The following is a 12,983-nucleotide window of genomic DNA, read 5'->3' on the forward strand; positions in this document are numbered from 1 at the left end:
AAAAGGTGATGGGTAATTCTTAATCAAATTTAATTGTGTTTCTAATGGAACTTAACAATGAAAGAGATAACTTGGTGATCTCAAGAAGGATTATTATTTCATGACAATACTCCAAACATCGAATTGAAAACTCAACACATCAATTGCCTTTCATTACCATGATTGAAAAACTTGCAAATTTTATAATTCAAGACATCATCTATCATCCTATTTTCTCACTTACATAACCCAAATTTGAAATCACAGGAAGACATTGCAAGGTAGATTTCATAATCTCTTTTATTTTCTTTTCTATTATGCATCCTGGTTCAAGGCTCCATCAGGAAAGAACCAGTAAGAAAACCCGATGTCGTTGCCAATCATTCACAATATCAATTTACATATGATCACATAAAATTTACAATTCAATGATAATCTCATCAAGCTTCTTCACAAGACTTTCTTCTTTTAACTTCAAAACTTCATGGAAACACAAGGAGAACAAGGCTGACCCAAGGTAATTCAACACAACACAAAGACACATTTCGACACACACCCATCCCAGTTTAACACAATAGATCCATCCATAGGACCCTATTTAGGGGGCGAGGTGGATTTTCCCAATGGGAGATGTCAATCACCATACCTTAACATAGCTCTTTCGGGGCTAAAATCTCAGGAACTTTCTTTGTTCCACAAATGCCCTTTCGGGGCCAATCCAACAAGGAATTTCTTTCCTTTCCATACTCAAGATTTCACAATATCAACAAGGTATGTGATGACCGGTAGGGGCCCATACACCCTACCCTTTTTTTCCTCCTCTCACCATGAAAGGAGACTCTGCACCATTGAGGTCCAACAAAAGCCCTACCCCCAACATGGCCACTTCTTCCCTATCCAAGGGTGAGTAATGCCAAATACACCCCATGAAAACCTCTCAAAACATACATCAAGACATACAAGGAAACATCAAGAACAACCCACAAAAAAAAACCCTCCAAATCAACCCAACATACAAGCAAGCAACATGTAACAACACAACACTATATGCAAGAACAAGCATGATCAAACATGGAGAAAGCAAAATACAAGAGCCAAGAATCCTACCTTCACCAAGGAGTTATGGTAACAATGGAGGTTTGAGAAGAGCTTATCCTTATCTTCCTTCCATCTCCAACTATCTTCCAAACTTTCTCTAAAACTAGAGATTGGGTGACAACCCCAAAACTTTCTCCAAAAATCCACTAAATAGGGATCCCTTAACTCAACTAGACTTCATGAAACCTTATGATGGAGTTTGAGTTCCACTCAAGTGGATGACAATCCATTTTCGCAATCGACCATAAATAAAATTTTGAGTGACCCTAAAAGTCAACTAGGGTGGCAAAAGTGGGTGGAAAGTACCCTCAACCCATACCCTTACCCATGGGTGCTTAAATTTAACATTTTTAAGCCTTAGAGACTTGGTAGGAACACATAAAAGTTAGGGGAAAAAAAAAAAATCAAATAAAAACCTTTAAAGATGGACAATAAAAGGATAACAAAATTTAAAACAGGGGGTTCAGCTTGTCTCTCCATTGGATTTCCCGACTAGATTACCTACACACTCATTGCACCCGTCAGTAGTTCAAGAAACATATGTTCATAAAATACGCATCAAGATTTTCACGTTAATAAAAGCATTCATTTCCACAATTCAATTATCCATCTTATTCTATTCATTAAACTTGGAAAAATTCAAAGTGTTAGTTCACATTCATTCACTTCATCATACATGTTTATAAGCATTAATTTAGATCGAATTACTAGAATAATCATTGTTAGGTATGCATATCACAAGCATCATTAATAAGATAAAATGAACTATCTGAAAGCATACCAATTAATCATTGAGGTACCAAAATTAGCAAACCTCATTATCAGGTGAAAGCACCTAGCATCATTGTTAGTAACAATTAATGTTTTAAATAGTCGAGGTGATGAAATAGTTCTTGAATCACTAAGCATAAACATGGCTGAGCCAACCGCTCCCAGTTTCATTAGAGCATTCACAATATAAAACATAACTTCATATTCATCCAATTCTCATACAACAGATTTTTACAGAGGAATTCATAGTTAATAAGTACGTGTGAAGAGGAACCTTACACTTTTCTTATTTAATTAAATAACTTCATTTAATTAATTACGAATGGCTTCTCATTTAATTAACTAACTTTGTTTAATTAATTAAAAGTAATTACTCAATTTAATTAAATAATTTCTTTTAATTATTTCAAAAATATTTTTGAATCTAGTCAGCTCAAGTCAACCATTGTTAAATCTGGTCAACTTTTGGTCAAACTTGATATTTGCATATGTGAATATGAGCAAATGAGAGTATGAATTCTAGTAACAATTCAATGCAAATTCTCATTAAACCTTTCAAAATGATGAGATAAGAGTCTCTTAAATAGACTTTCTTAGAATTCATCAACGGTTCAGATCGATTTCAATCAATGGTCAGGATTAAAGGTGAAGTTCAGTCATAAAGGGAGATTTCCAAATTAACGGTAGTTAACAGATTTAATTTGACTAAAATAAAGATTTAACTGAGTCAATTTGAGTAGAAAACGGAGTTAACTAATTTAACTCATTTTTTATCAATAGTGAACTGGAAATTTCCCTTTTTGAACTGAAGAGAGATTTTGTTGAGATATTTAATTTAATAAAATGAGATATGCTCTCATAATTACTTTTGTTATTTAATTAAATAATCTTTAATTAATTAGAGACACTTTTCTTATTTAATTAAATAACTTCATTTAATTAATTAGGAATGGCTTCTCATTTAATTAAATAAGTTTGTTTAATTAATTAGAAGTATGTACTCCATTTAATTAAATAATTTAGTTTAATTATTTCAAAATTCTTTTCGAAACTAGTCAACTCAAGTCAACCGTGGTTAAATCTGGTCAACTTTTGGTCAAACTTGATCTTTGTGTATGTGAATATGAGCAAATGTGAGTATGAATTCTAGCAACAATTCGATGCAAATTCTCATTCAACCTTTCAAAATGAAGAGATGAGGGTCTCTTATAAAGACTTTCTTAGAATTCATCAACAGTTGAGATCGATTTGAATCAACGGTCAGGATTAAAGGAGAAGTGCAGTCATAAAGGGAGATTTCCAAATTAAAAGGAGTCAATAGATTTAATTTGAGTAAAATAAGTAGTTAACTGATTCAATCTGAGTAGAAAAAGGAGTCAACAGATTTAACTCATTTTTTATCAATAGTGAACTAAAAATTTCCCTTTTTGAAATGAAGAGAGATCTTGTTGAGATATTTAATTTAATAAAATGAGATATGCTCTCATAATTACTTTTTCTATTTAATTAAATAATCTTTAATTAATTAGAGACCCTTTTCTTATTTAATTAAATAACTTCATTTAATTAATTAGGAATGGCTTCTCTTTTAATTAAATAACTTTGTTGAATTAATTTGAAGTAAGTACTCCATTTAATTAAATAATTTCTTTTACTTATTTCAAAAAAAATTCAAAACAAGTCAACTCAAGTCAACCGTGGTTAAATCTGGTCAACTTTTGGTCAAACTTGATCTTTGCGTATGTGAATATGAGCAAATGTGAGTATGAATTCCAGCAACAATTCGATGCAAATTCTTATTCAACCTTTCAAAATGAAGAGATGAGGGTCTCTTAAATAGAATTTCTTAGAATTCATCAATGGTTGAGATCAATTTAAATCAACAGTCAGGATTAAAGGTGAAGTTCAGTCATAAAAGGAGATTTCCAAATTGAAGGGATTTAACAGATTTAATTTGAGTAAAATAAGGAGTTAACTAATTCAATTTGAGCAGAAAAAGGAGTTAACTCATTTAACTCATTTTTTATCAATAGTGAATTAGAAATTTCTCTTTTTGAATTGAAGAGAGATTTTGTTGAGATATTTAATTTAATAAAATGAGATATGCTCTCATAATTACATTTTTTATTTAATTAAATAATCTTTAATTAATTAGAGATACTTTTCTTATTTAATTAAATAACTTCATTTAATTAATTAGGAATGACTTCTCATTTAATTAAATAACTTTGTTTAATTAATTAGAAGTAAGTATTCCATTTAATTAAATAATTTCGTTTAATTATTTCAAATTTTTTTTCGAAACTAGTCAACTCAGGTCAACCGTGGTTAAATCTGGTCACCTTTTGGTCAGACTTGATATTTGCGTATGTGAATATGAGCAAATGTGAGTATGAATTACAGCAACAATTCGATGCAAATTCTCATTCAACCTTTCAAAATGAAGAGATGGGGGTCTCTTAAATAGACTTTCTTGGAATTTATCAACGGTTGAGATCGATTTCAATCAACGGTCAAGATTAAAGGTGAAGTTCATTCATAAAGGGAAATTTCCAAATTAAAGGGAGTTAACAGATTTAATTTGAGTAAAATAAGGAGTTAACTGATTCAATTTGAGTAGAAAAAGGAGTTAACTGATTTAACTCATTTTTTATCAATAATGAACTAAAAATTTCCCTTTTTGAACTGAAGAGAGATTTTGTTGAGATATTTAATTTAATAAAATGAGATATGCTCTCATAATTACTTTTTCTATTTAATTAAATAATATTTAATTAATTCGAGAGACTTTTCTGATTTAATTAAATAACTTTTTTTAATTAATTAGGAATGGCTTCTCATTTAATTAAATAACATTGTTTAATTAATTAGAAGTAAGTACTCCATTTAATTAAATAATTTCATTTAATTATTTCAAAATTCTTTTTAAAACTATTCAACTCAAGTCAACTGTGGTTAAATTTGGTCAACTTTTGGTCAAACTTGATCTTTGCGTATGTGAATATGAGCAAATGTGAGTATGAATTCCAGCAATAGTTCGATGCAAATTCTCATTCAACCTTTCAAAATGAAGAGATAAGGGTCTCTTAAATAGACTTTCCTGGAATTCATCAATGGTTGAGATCGATTTCAATCAACGGTCAGGATTAAAATTGAAGTTCAGTCATAAAGGGAGATTTCCAAATTAAAGGGAGTTAACAGATTTAATTTGAGTAAAATAAGGAGTTAACTGATTCAATTTGAGTAGAAAAAGGAGTTAACTGATTTAACTCATTTTTTATCAATAGTGAACTGAAAATTTCTCTTTTTGAACTGAAGGGAGATTTTGTTTAGATATTTAATTTAATAAAATGAAATATGCTCTCATAATTACTTTTTCTATTTAATTAAATAATCTTTAATTAATTAGAGACACTTTTCTTTTTTAATTAAACAACTTCATTCAATTAATTAGGAATGGCTTCTCATTTAATGAAATAGCTTTGGTTAATTAACTAGAAGTAAGTACTCCATTTAACTAAATGATTTCGTTTAATTATTTCAAAATTCTTTTCGAAACTAGTCAACTCAATTCAACTGTGGTTAAATTTGGTCAACTTTTGGTCAAACTTGATCTTTGCATATGTGAATATGAGCAAATCTGAGTATGAATTCCAGCAAAAATTCGATGCAAATTCTCATTCAACCTCTCAAAATGAAGAGATGAGGGTCTCTTAAATATACTTTCCTAGAACTCATCAACTGTTGAGATCGATTTCAATCAACGGTCAGAATTAAAGGTGAAGTTCAGTCATAAAGGGAGATTTCTAAATTAAAGGGAGTTAACAGATTTAATTTGAGTAAAATAAGGAGTTAACTGATTCAATTTGAGTAGAAAAAAGAGTTAATTGATTTAACTCATTTTTTATCAATAATGAACTAAAAATTTCCCTTTTTGAACTGAAGAGAGATTTTGTTGACATATTTAATTTAATAAAATGAGATATGCTCTCATAATTACTTTTTCTATTTAATTAAATAATCTTTAATTAATTCGAGAGACTTTTCTTATTTAATTAAATAACTTTTTTTAATTAATTAGGAATGGCTTCTCATTTAATTAAATAACATTGTTTAATTAATTAGAAGTAAGTACTCCATTTAATTAAATAATTTCATTTAATTATTTCAAAATTCTTTTTAAAACTATTCAACTCAAGTCAACTGTGGTTAAATTTGGTCAACTTTTGGTCAAACTTGATCTTTGCGTATGTGAATATGAGCAAATGTGAGTATGAATTCCAGCAATAGTTCGATGCAAATTCTCATTCAACCTTTCAAAATGAAGAGATAAGGGTCTCTTAAATAGACTTTCCTGGAATTCATCAATGGTTGAGATCGATTTCAATCAACGGTCAGGATTAAAATTGAAGTTCAGTCATAAAGGGAGATTTCCAAATTAAAGGGAGTTAATAGATTTAATTTGAGTAAAATAAGGAGTTAACTGATTCAATTTGAGTAGAAAAAGGAGTTAACTGATTTAACTCATTTTTTATCAATAGTGAACTGAAAATTTCCCTTTTTGAACTGAAGGGAGATTTTGTTTAGATATTTAATTTAATAAAATGAAATATGCTCTCATAATTACTCTTTCTATTTAATTAAATAATCTTTAATTAATTAGAGACACTTTTCTTTTTTAATTAAATAACTTCATTCAATTAATTAGGAATGGCTTCTCATTTAATGAAATAGCTTTGGTTAATTAACTAGAAGTAAGTACTCCATTTAATTAAATGATTTCGTTTAATTATTTCAAAATTCTTTTCGAAACTAGTCAACTCAATTCAACTGTGGTTAAATTTGGTCAACTTTTGGTCAAACTTGATCTTTGCATATGTGAATATGAGCAAATCTGAGTATGAATTCTAGCAAAAATTCGATGCAAATTCTCATTCAACCTCTCAAAATGAAGAGATGAGGGTCTCTTAAATATACTTTCCTAGAACTCATCAACTGTTGAGATCGATTTCAATCAACGGTCAGAATTAAAGGTGAAGTTCAGTCATAAAGGGAGATTTTTAAATTAAAGGGAGTTAACAGATTTAATTTGAGTAAAATAAGGAGTTAACTGATTCAATTTGAGTAGAAAAAAGAGTTAACTGATTTAACTCATTTTTGATCAATAATGAACTAAAAATTTCCCTTTTTGAACTGAAGAGAGATTTTGTTGAGATATTTAATTTAATAAAATGAGATATGCTCTCATAATTACTTTTTCTATTTAATTAAATAATCTTTAATTAATTCGAGAGACTTTTCTTATTTAATTAAATAACTTTTTTTAATTAATTAGGAATGGCTTCTCATTTAATTAAATAACATTGTTTAATTAATTAGAAGTAAGTACTCCATTTAATTAAATAATTTCATTTAATTATTTCAAAATTCTTTTTAAAACTATTCAACTCAAGTCAACCGTGGTTAAATTTGGTCAACTTTTGGTCAAACTTGATCTTTGCGTATGTGAATATGAGCAAATGTGAGTATGAATTCCAGCAATAGTTTGATGCAAATTCTCATTCAACTTTTCAAAATGAAGAGATAAGGGTCTCGTAAATAGACTTTCCTGAAATTCATCAATGGTTGAGATCGATTTCAATCAACGGTTAGGATTAAAATTGAAGTTCAGTCATAAAGGGAAATTTTCATGTAGTGCCTACCCCTGGTTCACATTTTGTTATCATTGCTGAACTCTTTTAGAACTTGTTTTATGTTGTTTGTTAGCAGCATTCTTTTGAGATTATGAGATATTGTGCTATGGATTTAGTTTATTATGTGATGAGATTACTTAGACTCTACATTTCATGTATGTATGATGATTATTTTTAGTGTTCACAATTATTGATAATGATTATTACATTGCTTTCAATTATTAATGATGATTAGTAAGATGATTTATTACCGTATGTGCTTTCTTATGGATACTTACCCCATACTTGCATGTGTATGGTGTGCGTGTTTTTCTTGCATGTTTGCTTTTGTATGGCATGTCTGATGTGGTTAAGGGAGTTGTAGTCACTTGCTAGTCGGGATCTACATGATGCACCACTTCTTGCCATTGCTTGGTTAGTTTAGTATATATATTTTTGCTTGTACATGCATAGTTTTTATGTAGGATGCAGGTACCAGGTATCGACTTCCCTGAATTGCTAGGATGAGTGTATCCTATCACATTATCTCAATGATAAGAGAGGGGAGATAAATTCTTAAGTCCAAATCCTGACCATTTAAGCCATTTGTTCTAATTGAAAAATTAAGACAAGTATCTAAGTTGAGTACCCTCTGAATACGTTGGATGACGTAATTTGTGATTTAAACCCTTGATTTGATTTTGTATGTATTTTGGCTATGATAGATTTTTCATATTTTTACCTTTGTGAGTCTTTGGAGTATTTTCTATTAATTAAGCCTAATCAAAAGACTTAATTAATGGTTTAATTAAATAAAAAATTAATATGATATTTTAATATTTATTTTATTTAATTAATTAAAAAATTAATTAAATAAAATAATTAAATTTGAAAATAAAATAATTAAATTGGAAGATAAAAGTTATGACATTAAATTTGGAATGTGACAATATTTATTTTAATAATAATATATTTGGAGCTCATTTTTAAATAAATGACTAAATAATATTATTATTAAAGCTAATAAATATTTTAGCAATAAAGTTTTAGAAAATGAAATTTAAAAGTGGAAAATATATTTTAAATTATTGAAAGATTCTAAATCTCATATGATTAAAATATAAATATATTAAAATTAAAAAGTGGAGATATTTAAGTTAGTGCATGAGACTTAATAAATAAATTAAATTAGAAAGAGTGAAGTAAATTGGAGTTATAAGCTTGCATTGGAATTAACATGTGTCAATAACACGGGGTGTTAGTGCATCAATTAAGCACAAGGTGTCTACAATTCTATGACTCATCAAAAAGAATTGAAAAAGACTCATGTTTAGTTAGTGACACTTTTCAACAGTTTCAAGAAGCGATGCAAAGGTTTCTTGAGAGCTCTTGATATTTAGGCATTCATAGAAGCTTAAATGAAAAATTTAATGGAAGCTACAAGTTTAAGGGAAGCCACGAGCTACAAGCTAAAAAAAAAAAAATAGAAGCTTCAAAGCTTACATGCATGGGAGAAGATTCATATGCTCATATATTTTCTACTTGCTTTTATGCTCCTTCTAGCATTTTCTAATCACTTGGAGGATTTGATCGGCTTGGATTCTTGGAAGAATTGCAAATGATGGAGAAGGAAGGGATTTTCTATGAACTTCTGAGGCATGTCAAATTAGCATCAGTGTCCAGGTGCACTCGTGATATTCTCATATTCCCTTTGCACTCTTTTTCTTCTTGTCTTCATCATATCTGTTTTATGTGTCTGAATACTCTCTGTATTTGAAATTGGAATCTAGATATTTTATTTGGATGAGAAGAAAACAATAAAAAAATCCTAGATCCAATTAAGGAGAAATAATTAGATCTTAACCGGGTTTGGGTTCGAATTTATATTGTGAAATTAGAAAGACAAGATTTTCAATTAAATTAGAAATTCTAAGTTGAAAATTTGAACGATTAGATGTAATCTCTTTATCAAATTATATTTTCAGATGCAAATGGACAAACCTATTAAATGAATGAATGGGTAAATTTAGAGAACAATTATTTTAACAGAAAATTCTTAATTCATCACAAATTGTCCTGTCGCTGCCCCTTGGATAGATCTGAACTCAGTCATTCATAACTTTTTATTGGGATCGAATTTATTCGATCGCTCCAATCAAAATTGGTGCAACTTGGTCCTCTCCAACATATTTAAATTTCAGCCCGATCCAACGGTTCATTAGAGAGATATGGACTTTGTACTAAGACTGTTTTATTCGAGGACAGATATTTCTCCATTTTCCATAACCAAGAATTTTTTATGCTTAAACTTCACAAAATAATATATCAAAGCATGGAATGAATTAAAGATATTACTGAAATCTTTCTTTATTAGAATCTTATTAAAATGCATTAGTTTTATATGATTTATTATCTAATCTAATTAAATCAAATTTAATTAAGATTAGTTAATAGTAGAAGAAGTGTAATTAATTATTAGTCAATCTAAATAAATAGATTTTTAAATGAGAAAAAATTAAAAGAAAAGAAAATTTAATATGGTTTATATAGTGGACTTTTTATAATGTATATTTAATACTATTTAATATATATTAAACAATTTTAGAGTTGTTTAATGAAGAGGATAATGTTAAGAATTTGGAGATTATTCATGTTAAAATCTACAATGAGTCTTATTGGTTTGTGATAGGGATCTTTATATAAAAAAAATATTATTAGAACAATTAGAAAATGGAGTCTAATAGTTGATTTTAATATTGATTAAATAATTGTAAGATGATAATTTAAATTTAGAAACTCAGAATGATATTGGATTAAGACTGAATTATTATGTTATTGGTTAATATGTTTGAATGCCTTAATGGAGTTAAGAGTTAGCCAAATATTAACTAATAAGTTTATGGAAGGATTCTATAGATTGGGAATTTATAGTTTGAGGAGTTTATTATTTATTAATGTTTGTAAGGACTAGCAAACTATTAATAAATAATGGGGTAAATAGTTCGATTAGATTTAATCTAATGAAGATTATTTAATAATTAAAGTTTTGTAAAGATATTAGTTTTCGGATTTGAAGTATAATTGATTTTTAATCAATTGATATTCATTGAGTTGATATTATAACTATGATATTAATAATTAAGTTTTGTGATAGAGTCTTATTTGAAAAGATTAATGATAATACGAATTTGTCAAGGGAATGTTGGTATTCTTTGAAAGAAGACGAATGAGGTCATTATAGATTTATTCTCAATATAGCTTGCTAATAAATATTGACAAGTTATTATTATTGAATTATTAATATAAACATTTGAGTAATTAACTTTTATCTTACAGAATTCTAGTTAGTTATTAGTCAACTGATATTAATTGAAATGTTGCTATGGTTATGTAATTATTAATTAAATCAATTAATGGGAGTTAATTAGATTTAATTAATAATTAAGTTATGTAATAGAGATTTAATTGATATAATTCTTTTAATGAGATTTTAAAAGTATTGATATCAAGTTGATAGGTCTTAATCTGATGACTGTATGAGTGAAAATGTGGTCTATGCTAACACACACACTTCAACACAGTCCTTATTTGCGGATTCATTGCGGAATGAACATTGAATTGTTCATCTGAAATTTTTCCTGCAAAGCGACCTGTTGCCTTCTATCTAAAGGAATTTTGCCTGTTAATATCCTCAAAATCGAGGTGTAGGCAACCAGACCCTCTAAGAACGAAGGATTTGACAATGGAATTAAGCTAAGAATGAGTATACAGATTAATCTAAGAAAATGAAAGATGCAATGTAATCTAAGAACAAATGAAGCAAACTAGATTAAGCATATGCATGATTAAACTAAAATGAGATTAAACTAAACATGAGAATGTATGCAAAAAATGTAAGTAAATATGAGCATGAATTTCAATAGCAATTCGATAGCAAATCAATTCATCCTCCTCCAAATGAAGAGATGAGGGTCTCTTAAATAGAGTTTCCTGGAATCCATCAACGGTTGAGATCGATTCAGATCAACGGTCAGGATTGAAGATGAGTTTCAGTCATAAAGAGAGATTCCCAAATTAAAGGGAGTTAACAGACTTAATTTGAGATAAATAAGGAGTTAACTGTTTTAATTTGAGTAGAAAAAGGAGTTAACTGTGTTAACTCATTTTTGATCAATAGTGAACTGGAAATTCCCCTTTTTTGAACTGAAGAGACATTTTGTTGAGATATTTAATTTAATAAAATGAAATATGCTCTCATAATTACTTTTTCTATTTAATTAAATAATCTTTAATTAATTAGAGACACTTTTGTTTAATTAAATAACTTTATTTAATTAATTAAGAATGTCTTCCCATTTAATTAAATAACTTTGTTTAATTATTTAGAAGTAAGTACTCCATTTAATTAAATAATTTCTTTTTAATTAATTAGAAATACCTTTCCCATTTAATTAAATAATTACATTTAATTAATTGAGATAGGCGTATTTATTAAATTAAATAAATTTAATTCCATAGTACATTAGCCTTAGGATATAATTTAATTTAATTAAAGTATAAATACTTAATAGTTAAATTAAATATTAATCAAGTAAGTTTAATGCAACTAATATGAGTACGTACTATAGGAATTAAATAAGAAATATGATGAATGCAGATTAGGATTTTTCTACATCTGACAATTAAGTCAAGTAGCAAATAGCAGAATGAGAATTTCCTATTAGAATAGGACTTTGAAATTATCAGAAATAGACTAGAATTAGTATAATGGCAATGAGCCAATTTTGGGGTATTACATTTTGCCCCTCTTTGAATGAATGTGCGAGCAACATGTTCAATTCAAAGATAATCAGAAAGCATGATGCGAACATGAGATTGGTTCTGAAGGTGATTACACAGAGACCAATTAATAAGCTTTTTAAGGACCATCTCTAGAGCAGAGCTTAATCCTAAGGAATTCAAGCAGAGCACTTAAATACCTAAGATCGATAGCATTTAAAAGACTATCTCCAGAATGAAGCATAATCTTTAAGGATCTAGATAGAATGTCTAGATACCTAAAATTGATAAGCATTTAAAAAGTTTCTTCATAACGAAGTTTAACCTTTAAGGATCCAGATAGAACACCTAGATACCTAAGATTGATAGCATTTAGAAGATTATCTCTAGAATGAAGCTTAACCTTCAAGGATCTAGATAGAACACCTAGATACCCGAAATTGATACCATTTAGAAGATTATCTCCAGAACGAAGCTTAACCTTCAAGGATCCAGATAGAACACCTAGATACCCAAAATTAATAGCATTTAGAAAGTTATCTACAGAACGAAGCTTAACCTTCAAGGATCCAGATAGAACACCTAGATACCCAAAATTAATAGCATTTAGAAAGTTATCTCCAGAACAAGGCTTAACCTTCAAGGATCCAGATAGAACACCTAGATACCCAAAATTGATAAAAG

This window comes from Cupressus sempervirens, chromosome 5, assembly GCF_028749045.1.
Source record: "Cupressus sempervirens isolate cs-2001-9-10 chromosome 5, ASM2874904v1, whole genome shotgun sequence".
Classification (NCBI taxonomy): Eukaryota; Viridiplantae; Streptophyta; class Pinopsida; order Cupressales; family Cupressaceae; genus Cupressus; species Cupressus sempervirens.